Raw genomic sequence first — 12,474 nt, 5'->3', positions numbered from 1 at the left:
CTGAGGCCAGAGGATGCCTTCAGCCCACGAGATCAAGGCTGTAATGAGGCATGATTGTGCCACTGCACTCTAGCCTGGGCAACAGAGCAAGACCCTGTCTCAAAACAACAACAAACAAACAAACAAATCAGGGAGGTAGTTGAGACCTGTCAGAATGTGGATGTTTTCATCATGCGAATGTGAGAGAGAAAAGATGAACTGGGATTGGGAGAGTTAGGTACAACTGAGTCATGACACAGTCAAAGTGGGTGTACTATATATAGAGTTACCGCAGCTGAGCTGAAAAACAACAGGTTAAACTGACAACTGCATTATGACCCGTGGGTGTAAGTATATCCCATCTGTGGAAAGATAAAAATTTTGTTGACTCACAGTTTATAACATGCAGAAAATGTATAAATGATGCTGAGAGAGGAACCACAAGGTCACTCATGAGGTAATAGTTTAGTAGAATTTTTGAGGAAAAAGAGATCTTTGTGGTGATCTGATCTACTACTAGAAATGTTTAGTAACTTATCCAAAGCCCCTGGGCTGCTTAGTCATACTGGAGCTATACCCAAGATACTCAGATTCTTAGTACACAAATAGCATTTTCAGTAAAAGAAGAGGTTTGCTTACCTACAGAGATTCACCGAAATTGTCACAATTAAAAACTCACTTTTCAAAATGCAACCCTATCCCAAACACTGTGCCATTAAGACAAAGACAGCATACTGAAAGTTAAGGAAACATCTTGAGTTCAAATTTTGTCTAACTAGGCAGTCACAAACTGTATCGCAGAACATAGGCAACCTGCTAAAATATAAAAGGCCACATGAGAAAATCAGATCATTTAAACGGATCAGTGCTCATTGATTTTAATTGGAATTACCAGAAAGTCTGAGATCCTAGTTTATCTTAAATACCATGAACAACAACAACAACAACAACCGACAAAATTCAAGATGTCACTTACTAATGGTGAACTAGCAACATCATCTCCATTTATGCAGGGTGGAAATGTTGTAAAATGGGCAATATTTTATTAAAAAGACTGATAACATTCATGAATTCAATGCATGGGGCATTAAAAAAATAGGAGATTAGCCAAGGGATTTTAAAGCCCTGCAAATAGTGGAAATCTCTATGTCGGAGGTAGCAGATGTGTTAGATTCTGTTCAAATTCATGTCTAAGGGACACATTATTAAGTATTTAAATCACAATGGGACTGAGCTAGCAGAAAGCACTTAAAATATTTTGTAAGAAAATTGATAATCAAAGGAGTGAGAATGGCTCATGGTGTTTTCAGAATGAGAAATTATATGCAGACCCCAAAGGGCGAAGTGTGACATAAAGTCCTTATAATTCTAAGACATTGATTGTAACCCCTGGAGCCTTCAGGAGGGAGCCTGAGGGTGATGGTATATATCAGGGGAGTAAAAGTGGAGAGAAAAAAGCTTTTGGGATTTCTTTCTCTATTGGATAATTATAACTTCATTGTATTACACACACAGAATTGTTTCTTTTTTATGACTAGAATATTATTTTAGTTTTGTATACTGCCAAACTGCTTATGGAGCGTAAGAATCAAGTCTCTCTATCATGTAGTGGGGGAGATAGTCTGAGACATTTGCTCATTCTGTTAATTTTGATACATGCTGCTATAGACTCTTTTTAAAAAAAACCCATTGATTTTTTTTGTGAATATTTTTTTGTGAATATTGATTTATTCACAATAGCAAAGACTTGGAACCAACCCAAATGTCCAACAATGATAGACTGGATTAAGAAAATGTGGCACATCTACACCATGGAATACTATGCAGCCATAAGAAATGATGAGTTCATGTCCTTTGTAGGGACATGGATGAAATTGGAAATCATCATTCTCAGTAAACTATCGCAAGAACAAAAAACCAAACACCGCATATTCTCACTCATAGGTGGGAATTGAACAATGAGAACACATAGACACAGGAAGGGGAACATCACACTTCAGGGACTGTTGTGGGTTGGGGGGAGGGGGGAGGGATAACATTGGGAGATATACCTAATGCTAGATGACGAGTTGGTGGGTGCAGTGCACCAGCATGGCACATGTATACATATGTAACTTACCTGCACATTGGGCACATGTACCATAAAACCTAAAGTATAATAATAATAATAATAATAATAATAATAATTACGATAAAAGAAAAAAAAAACCCATTGATTTTATTTTTGGTGTATACATCAGTGAGGAGATAATGTTTTTCTTAATAAGTTAAATGTATCAATTTATTTTGATTTTGGTAAAATACAGATAACATATAAATTTATCATTGTAACTATTTTAAGGGTGCAAGTCAGTGGAATTAAGTTCTTTCACAAGACTGTACCATCACCTCCATCAAGCGTCAGAACTTTTTCATCCCCTCAAATGGAAAACCTGTAGCCATCAAGCAGTCAGTCTTTATTTGCCAGCTCTCCCTAGCCCTGCCAGCCACTAATCTGCTTTCTCTCTGTATGGATTTGCCGCCTATTTTGGATGATACATATAAATGGACTTATATGAAACATGTTATTGTGTCTGGTTTCTTTCATTTAACATGATATTTTCAAGGTTCATCTATGTGGTAGCGTGTATCAGTACTTCATTCTCTTTTAAAGAGGAATAATATTCCATTCTATGACTCTACCACCTTTTGTTTACTCATCTGTTGACAGACATTTGGGTTTGTTTGTTGATGAACATTTGAGTTGTTTCTACCTTTTGGCTATTGTGAATAGAGCTGCTATGAACATTCACATACAAGTTTTTGTTTGAACTCCGTTTCTGATTCTATTGGGTTTACCTGGGAGTGGAATTGCTAGGTCTTATGGAAATTCTATGAACAACTTACTATTGAACCAGCAAACTTTTCTGCTGCAGCTAAACCGTCTTTACATTTCTGCAAGCAATTTGTGTTCCAGTTTCTCCACATAATCACCAGCACTAGTTATTTTCCACTTTTTACGATCTTTTTTTCCTTTATGGCCATCGTAGTGGATACAAAGTGGCATCTCATTGTGGTTTTGATTTGTGTTTCCCTAGCAGCTAATAATGTGCATTTTTTAATGTGCTTTTTGGCCACTTACTTGTCTTCTTTGGAAAAATGTCTATTCAGGTCTTTTGCCCATTTTTTGATTGGGTTGTTTGTCTTTTTGTAAGTGTTCCTTATACACTCTGAATATTATACCCTTATGAAATACATGATTTGCAAATATTTTCTCTCGTTCTGTATATTGTCTTTTAACTCTTTTGACAATGTCTTTTTGATGAACAAAAATTTCTAATTTTGATGAAGACTAATTTATCTATTTATTTGTTGTTGTTTTTGGTTTTCATGTCATATTTAACAAAACAGTGAGACTTCCAAGGTCATGAAAATGTACTTCTATGGTTACTTCTAAGAGTTTTATAATTTTTTGCTCTTTCATTTAGGCTTTTGATGTATTTTGAGTTACTTTTTGTATATGCTGTAAGGTAGGGTCCAACTTCATTCTTTAGCAGGTGTCTATCCAGTTGTGTTGAACTGGGTATATGTGTTGAAAGGATTACACTTTCTCTATTGACACCTTTGTCAAAAATCAAGTGACATAAACCCATAGATGTATGTTAGCTAGTATCTAGTCTAATGGGTCCAAATGCGAACCGTATTCTGAAGGCTCTCTGAATTATATTCCTGGCCAGCACTTCTATGCCAAACTTCAGATTCACATATCTAACTGCCTGTACTACAGCTTCATTTGGATGGTGTTATGAACCGAATTGTGCCCTAGACCCATTCATATGTTGAAACCATAACCCCCAATGTGACTATATTTGGAGATAGAGCCCTTAAGAAGATAATTATGAGTAAATGAGTTTATAAGAGTGGCAGCCTAATGTCATAAGATTGGAATACTTATAAAAAGAGTAAGAAATACTAGCTGTCTTCCCTCCCTCCCTACCCCCCTCTCTTTCTTTCCACACATGCACAGAGGAAAGGCCAGATGAGGACACAGCAAGCAGGCAGATGGCTGCGAGCTGGAAGGGAAGCGTCATCAGAAACCAACCCTGAGGGTACCTTGATCTTGGACTTCCAGTCTCCAGAGCTGTGAGAAAATACATTTCTGTTGTTTGCCACCACCCGGTTTGTGGTGTTTTGTTATGATATCCCGACCTGCCTAATACAGATGGCTAATGCAAAGCTCCAGTGCAACACTTTAGAAAATGAACCCTGTTGTACACCTGACCTTCTCCAGCTGCAGTCTCCTCTTCTCAGATGATGACAACTGAGAACTCTATTCTTCCATTTGCTTAGTCCAGAAGCTTGGAGTCCACGTGGTTCCAAACCCATGGCACAGTATGCCAATCACTGAAATGATGAGTTTTGTGGCAGAGAATGAGTTTATTTATGAGGGAGTCAAGTGAGAAAGCAGGAGAACAGGTCTCAAATCAGTCTCCCTGAAAACGGGATTTTAGGGATATTTATGGGATAGAGGAGTGAGGTGGTCCAAGGTGTAGGAAAATGTGATTGGGGTAGGAAAAAATGAGGTAATCAGTAATCTGCTCAAACATAGTCAAACTTCATGGCTCTTCATAGCACACATGTTCACAAAATGGTGTCGTTAACATGATCTGAGGGTGGAGTTTTGGGCACTGTGACATCCAAAGGTCGCCCATTGGATATTCACGCAGGTCCAGTTGGGGGGCCAGTGGTTTCAGCTAACTTGAACTGGGCAAGAGTTGACCCTCGTTCCTGAAAAAGAACTTAAGCAATCGTTACCACAGTGATCTATATGTGAGAGATGTTATCTCTAAGAAAACTGGTGGAAGTTTTATTATATATTTTTTATTATATATTGCTTAGCTATGTGACCTTTAGCTATGAAAATCTTAAATAAACTAGAAGCAAGTGACCAGCTAAAAGTAAGCGACTAAAGCCAGTGAGGCAAGTTAAGTCTGGGCCTAATCAGGGGAGCCCTCGGCCTCAAACATTGACCCCTCTCATTTCCACGACCTCTGTTGCTCACATATAATCTGTCAGCAAATCCTTTTGACTCTACTTTTAAAGATATCCAGATTACAATCATTTTTACAATGAATCACCCTGTCTCAGCTAGATTACTTGTATTAAAATCATAACGATTTTACTTGAAAACGCTTCACTGACTTCCTACCTGACTCTGTAAATATCCCATGTTGTTTCATAATCCATGAGTATCTACTGTCTGCGCCTTCCCCCTCCACACACATTACCTCTCTGATCCCACTTCCCACCACTTCTCCCATTCCTCCCTCAACTGCAGCCTTACCAGCCTCCTTGCTCCTCAAACACGCCAGGCTCTCACTTGCCATGCTGCTTTTAGCTCTGCCGGTTCCTCTGTCTAGAATAGTCTCTCTCTCTTTCTCTTTCTCTCTCTCTCTCTTTTTTTGATACAGAGTCTCGCACTGTTGCCTGCGCTGGAGTGCAGTGGCCCGATCTCAGCTTACTGCAACCTCTGCCACCCGGGATTACAGGCATGCGCTACCACGCCTGGGTAATTTTTTGTATTTTTAGTAGAGACGGGGTTTCACCATGTTGGCCAGGCTGGTCTCGAACTCCTGACCTCGTCATCCACCCGCCTCAACCTCCCAAAGTGCTGGGATTAAAGGCTTGAGCCACCACGCCCAGTCAGTTTCCATCTCTTAACAAGTGCTTGGCTGAGGCCTCACATCTGTCCTTAACCTTCACCTCAGAGGCATTTTCCCTGATGGTGTTACTTCGAATTGTCAAACTTATCCTTTTCCCACTTCTGCTCTATTTCTCTCCGGAGCACTGTTCAGCAAGTATTAAAGCACTCTACATGCTTATTTTTACTTATGTATCTTGTTCTGTCAGAATAGAAGCTCATGAAGGCAGTGGTGTCTACTTTGTTTCTTCTGCATCCCCAGTTTCCGAGCATGGGCACGAAGATGCAGCTTAATAAAGGAGTGCTGATGAGTGAGCAGATGTGTGAACTGAAGGTGGGGGCAGTGACCACTGTGGGGATGCAAGAGCAAGTGGAGGAAGGAGGCCTCACTTTATTGCAAACGAGCAATCTTTCTGCAACCCGTCAGAAGGATTAGAAAGGATAAGACTGCACTCTGAGTTTTGCAGTTTCTCTTTTCTTTTCAATTCACGTAGAATACAATCACTCCACTACCAAATATTTGTCATTCATGCATTTCCTAAACTGTAACCACCTGCAAGGAAAAAACTCAAGAGCCTTTGAGAAAGTTGTAATGTCTTGCATATCCTCATTTTTATATGTTCTCTATTTCTGTTTAGAAGGCATTGAGTTACTGAGGATTAAAAATAAAAGAAACTGCTGAAAATAATTTTTTTCAAAAATGACACAAATATTCTTTTAAGTGACAATTACACTACTCAAGCCTTTTATTTTTTCACTCAGACATTTCTTTACCTATTTTGTCATAGTTTTGTCTAAACATATGCTGGTTTAAATTAAAATACTGTGACTATTTTCTTGCAAAAGATTTTCAATTTTTTTTTCCTATTGAAGCTATTAAAACAAGAAGGAAATGCCTCTTGCTAGTTAGAGCAATGCATTGCTTATAATTAATGTCTTTTGGCAATTTCCCAGCAATTGCGCTTCTCAGAACTCCCGTTTCCATGGTATATCCTTGAGCAAAGCAGTAGGTTTGGCCTCCCGTGCCGTATGGATCACAACTGGCGGGTAGAATATTGAGAACTAGTTCAGCTATTCATTATGTGTCAGTATTTTCCGCACGGTCTCATCATGGCCTATATGGAGTACTCAGTCTCATCCAAAGATGGCTGAAACTGGGGCGCAGACGGAACCCAGGTGGAGCCCAAAGAAAAAATCAGGTCTCCTGCACACAGAAAATGAATGGTGTTTTCAAATCAAACTACAAGTCAAAAAACTCACAGACAGAGACTCCAAATTTGAGATGTTGGCCTGAAACCCGGCTGCTTCTTGAAATAGAAAACCCTTAGGTGAGTAGTAATAGGGATTTCTATTTTTAAGAATGGCAGAGGACTCCTAGAAAAGATGGATAGAAAAACTTGGCTGAGCACAGTGGCTCACATCTGTAATCCCAGCACTTTGGGAGGCTAAGGTGGGCGGATCACTTGAGGTCAGGAGTTTGAGACTAGCCTGCCCAACATGATGAAAACCTGTCTCTACAAAAAATACAAAAATTAGCCAGGCATGGTGTTGTGTGCCTGTAGTCCCAGCTACTCAGGAGGCTGAGGAGGGAGAATCGCTTGAACCCAGGAGGCAGAGGTTACAGTGAGCCGAGATTGTTCCACTGCAGTCCAGCCTGGGCAACAGAGTGAGACTCTGTCTCAAAAAAAAGAAAAAAAAAAAAAAAAAGGAAAAAGAAAAAGAAAAGATGAATAGACAGACTAATAACTAATAAATATGCTTTTTGTGTTTTCATACCGCAACTAATTTATTTTAGAAAAAATGCATGCCAAGCTGGGCATAGTGGTGCATACCTGTAGTCCCAGCTACTGGGGAGGCTGAGGCAGGAGGATCATTTGAGCCCAGGAGTTCTAAACTTTAGCATGCTCTGATCATGCCTGGGAATAGCCAGTTCATCTCAGCCAGGGCTACACAGTGAGACCTTGTCTTTTAAAAAAAGGAAGAAAGAAGTAAAAAGCAAAGAAAATGAAAGAAAATGTATGCCAGTATGATATTTTCAATGCAAAGTAACTCCTTGTAGAAAACTGGTGGTCCAAGGAGCAGCATATGGAAAAGGTGGAAGGGAATAATTGCACAGAAAATCCCAAAGTGGATCATTCAGTTCTTGTAGGTATACTTTGTTCTAGACTTTGCATTTTTAAATGTACTTTGAGTGTCCAAATACCTCAAATAGAAGAGCGAATTGCTCTCTAGGTTTTGGGTTTATGCAAACCTGAGATTTTCAGTGTCAATAAAATCTTTAAATTTTACTTGCTACATACTTCATGAAGGGAGACGTTGCTTGACATTTTAATTTTACCTAAACTAAGCCTGAAACAGGTTATTTTTTAAACTACAGTATCTAGTCACCCTTGTGATGTGAAAGCTCCTCTTCTACAAAGAATGGCATGAATTTAGCAAACAAGGCCTTCTAATTTAATAACTATTTGACTAGAATTATTAAAATTCTACTTAGTCCAAAATAAAATTACCAAGAAGAATATGTAAAATACATAGGAAATTAAAAATAGAATTTGCCCCAGATAATCAGTGGAGGAGTAATTGTCTATAATTAGTTGGCAGCAAGCTGCATGAGACCTGGTAGAAGACAGAGGATCTGTGTAGAGCTGTAGACCAGAATAATATGAGGAAGCACATATTCTGCAACCAAATATCTGTCCTTAGCTTCCCTAACTGCAGACTCTAATCAACAGTGGAGCCAGCAGGGAGCACCAAGCTGGCCTTACTCAGTCTCATGGCTAGAATCAGTGCCCTTGAAAACAAGGTAAAAGAAATGCCCATAATTTGGGTATAATATAAGTAATTGTCTCTAGTACAGTATGTCTTTCAATTGGAAGCATAAGAACAAGATGTTCAAGGTTGTTATTAAGCATGTGTCAAAGCATTAGTTATTGATATATTAGTATTTATTGTTACAGTAGTCCCCCCTTATCAGTTACCCATGGTGTACTACAATAAGGTATTTTGAGAGAGACAGAACACACATTCACATAGCTTTTATTACAGTATATTGTTATAATTGTTCTATTTTTTATTATTAAGCTCTTGCTGTGCCTAATTTATGAATTAAACTTTATCGTAAGTATGTATAGGAGAAACATAGTATATACAGGGTTCCGTAGTATCCATGGTTTCAGGCATCCACTGAACTGGGAGGGTCTTGGAAATTATCCCCCATAGATAAGGCAGAACACTGTATTATAGTAATTATCGCAGACAAAGCAGAAAGACAAAAGAGCTTGTTCTAAAAGCATTTGAATAATAGGGACTTACATAGAGTTACTCCAGAAACAAATACCCAAACTAAGATTACTAAACTATATATGAATTTATTTAACTTTCTACTTAAAATAAATAAAAACTACTTGCTTCTCTACCAGCCATAAGTTATTGGTAATAACTTATCAATTTCTGCAGCTTAACCTCTAATCTTATTAAAAAAATTTTTTTAGAGACGGTCTCACTCTGTCACCCAGGCTGGAGTACAGTGGCATGATCATAGCTCACTGCAGCTTCAGACTCCTGGGCTCAAGGGATCCTCTAATATCAGTCTCTGGAGTAGCTGAGACTGACTACAAGTGTGTGTCACCCTGGTTTAACTTCTAATTTTATGTGAACAAGAGAACCTTTATAAGTTGCTAATTCTTAGTGTCAAACAATTAAAACAATGGGCACCAGAGCATTGAAAAACAAGCTGAGTTGATCACTGATAAAGGATAGGACCACATGTCACTAAAAGAAACACACCAAGCAGGCTGCTGAATGAAAACTTCATGTGAGGTTGTAGAGAGAGAGCTCATGATGGCTGTGCTGATGAAAGGTCGAAATTTTGCATACTTGGAAGGACAGAATTAGGCCATAGATCTGTAGACAGTTTGTTAAACCGAATTGTATCATTCATCAGTCAGGAAAACATTTTTAGTTAGGTCCTGATGCTAAAAGAGTTGGTAAATAAGACCTCTCCAAGTTTTTCAACACTATTAGCTTTGGGTTTTATATCCTTCGAAGTTTCTGTTCATATAACAGCTTCTGCCAGGCAGCTGCACGTAGGGAAACACAAGTCTCAGCTGTGATATATTCAGGCAAGTGGTGTCATAAAGAGAAACCTTCCATTTATATTTGCAAATATATCATGACCACAAAGGTACATTCCCCACAAGTTCCACATGAGGATCAATTAGGCTAATGAGAAAATTCTTGTCTGGGCAGGGTGGCTCACACGTATAATCCCAGCACTTTGAGAGGTGGGTGGATCGCTTGAGCCCAGGAGTCCAAGACAACATGGCAAACATGGACAACAGGGCAAAATGCTGTCTCTACCAAAAAAACAAAAACAAAAATTATCTGGGCATGGTGGCATGCTCTGTAGTCCCAGCTACTCGGGAGCCCAAGGCAGGAGAATCACCTGAGCCTGGGAGGTTGAGGCTGCGGTGAGCAAAGATCACACACTGCACTCCAGCCTGGGCGACAGAGCAGGACCTGTCTTAAAACAAAAAGCAAAACAAAACAAAAACAAAAAAGACCTTTTTTTAGTATGAAATAATAATAAATAACCAAGCAATCTTCATTTTGCCTTTACCAAATTTGAGGTAATTTTTTTCTATCATACAACAAATATAACAAGATTTAAATGTAGTCAAGCAATGACATTGAAACCATTTGAAGCCAAATATCCCATTTGGTGAAATGTTAGCTTTTTCAATGGTTAATTCTCATCTTATTGGTCATTCCTTAAAAATGAAATAATTGAGTAAGATTTGAGAGTTTGTTTCTCTACCCTGTACTTAGGTAAGGAATTGGTTTTGGTTCCAATATTATCTGCAAATGAGCAGGGACTGGCTGTCAACAGGTATGCACTGTTTCAGCACACATGCTTGGTCTGGCTCCATGCCTTGCAGGAGTGACTGAGGCAAGATCTCCTACTCCTCTGGTGTGCAACTCCTGCTGTAGATTTAATGTTACAAATATGTACAATTTTTTATATAGGCAAATTTGCCAGCTAGTATTAACAATTATAAGCATTGTCAATAATACTGTCAGGATTTATTTGTAAGAATATTAACTGTAGCATTACTGCAACAGAAAAACTGGACATAACAACAAAAAAAGAACTGGTTGAAAACAATCATTATGATGATTATGCAGAGGGGTACTTTGCACCCATTAGTAATGATGTTAAGAAAATGTATTTAATCATAGTCATCCTAACAGGTATGAGAGCTCTCATCGTGGTTTTGATTTGTATTTCCCTAACAATTAGTGATGTTGAATATCTTTTCATAGACCTGTTGGCCATTTGTATGTCTTCTTTGGAGAGGTGTCTATTCAATACCTTTGCCCATTTTCAAAATTGGATTGTATTTATTTATTTAGTTATTTTTGCTATTGAGTTGTGTGAGTTCCTTAAATTTTTTGGTAATTAACCTCTTATTAAATATATGGTTTGCAAATATTTTCTCCCACTCCATAGGTTGTCTTTTCACTCTGATTGTTACAGCATAGTATCTCTAGTTAAAAATAAGGTATATCTTTATTACGTTGACTGTGGGGATGGTAGCATAAATGTACACATATGTCCAAACTCATCCAATTATGTACATTAATTATATTCACGTTCTTATATATCAATATATCAACAAAGCTAGGAAAGAAAGAAAATAAATTTTTGTTTGTTCGTTTTGTTTTGTTTTGTCTAATGATGGGAGGGTTTCACTCTGTTGCTCAGGCTGATGTGCAATAGCTATTCACGGGCATGATCATTGCACACTACAGCTTCGAACTCCTGGGCTCAAGCAATCCTCCTGCTTCAGCCTCCCAAGTGGATGGGACTACAGGCACATGCTACCACACCTGGCTGAGAAAATGGTCTTTATTTATTTATTTATTTATTTATTTGAGACTGAGTCTCGCTCTGTCGCCCAGGCTGGAGTGCAGTGGCGCGATCTCGGCTCACTGTAAGCTCCACCTCCCGGGTTCACGCCATTCTCCTGCCTCAGCCTCCCGAGTAGCTGGGACTACAGGCGCCGCCACCAGGCCCGGCTAATTTTTTGTATTTTTTTAGTGGAGACCGGGTTTCACGGTGTTAGCCAGGATGGTCTCAATTTCCTGACCTCGTGATCCGCCCGCCTCGGCCTCCCAGAGTGCTGGGATTATAGGCGTGAACCACCGCGCCCGGCTGAAAATGGTCTTTAAAACTGTATTTAATGGCATGATAACACTTATGTGCAAAGGATGATCCTATCTTTGGAAACTTTTAAATCAATGGGTGCATGTTTATTTTCACAAAGCAAGGATGATAAATGTGTGCATTAGAATTCACAAGGGGGCTGGATGTGGTGGCTCAAGCCTGTAATCCCAGCACTTTGGGAGGGCAAGGCAGGAGGATCGCTTCAGCTCAGGAGTTTGAGACCAGCCTGGGCAACGTAACAAGACCTTGTCTTTACTAAAATTAAAAAAAAAAAAAAAAAGATTAGCCTAGTGTGATGGCACGAACCTGTGGTCCCAGCTACTTGGGGGATGAGGAGGGAGGATCGCTTGAGTCTGGGAGGTACAGGCTGCAGCTGAGCCCTGATCATGCCATTGTACTCCAGCCTGGGCAACAGAACAAGACCCTGTCTCAAAGACAAAAACAAACAAAAAAGCACAAGAAGGTAGTTGAGGGTAGTAGGATTCTTGGTTATTTAAATATTTTGTTTTTTCTTATTTGTACTTAATTTTCTACATGGCACTGAGAACCTAAATCAAGTTGAATATTGAGCATGTCTTTGTTCTCAAAC

The sequence above is a fragment of the Pongo abelii genome, chromosome 1, assembly GCF_028885655.2.
Source record: "Pongo abelii isolate AG06213 chromosome 1, NHGRI_mPonAbe1-v2.0_pri, whole genome shotgun sequence".
Taxonomy (NCBI): domain Eukaryota; kingdom Metazoa; phylum Chordata; class Mammalia; order Primates; family Hominidae; genus Pongo; species Pongo abelii.
The sequence above is the reverse complement of the archived record's forward strand: the minus strand, read 5'-3'. Positions refer to the sequence as shown.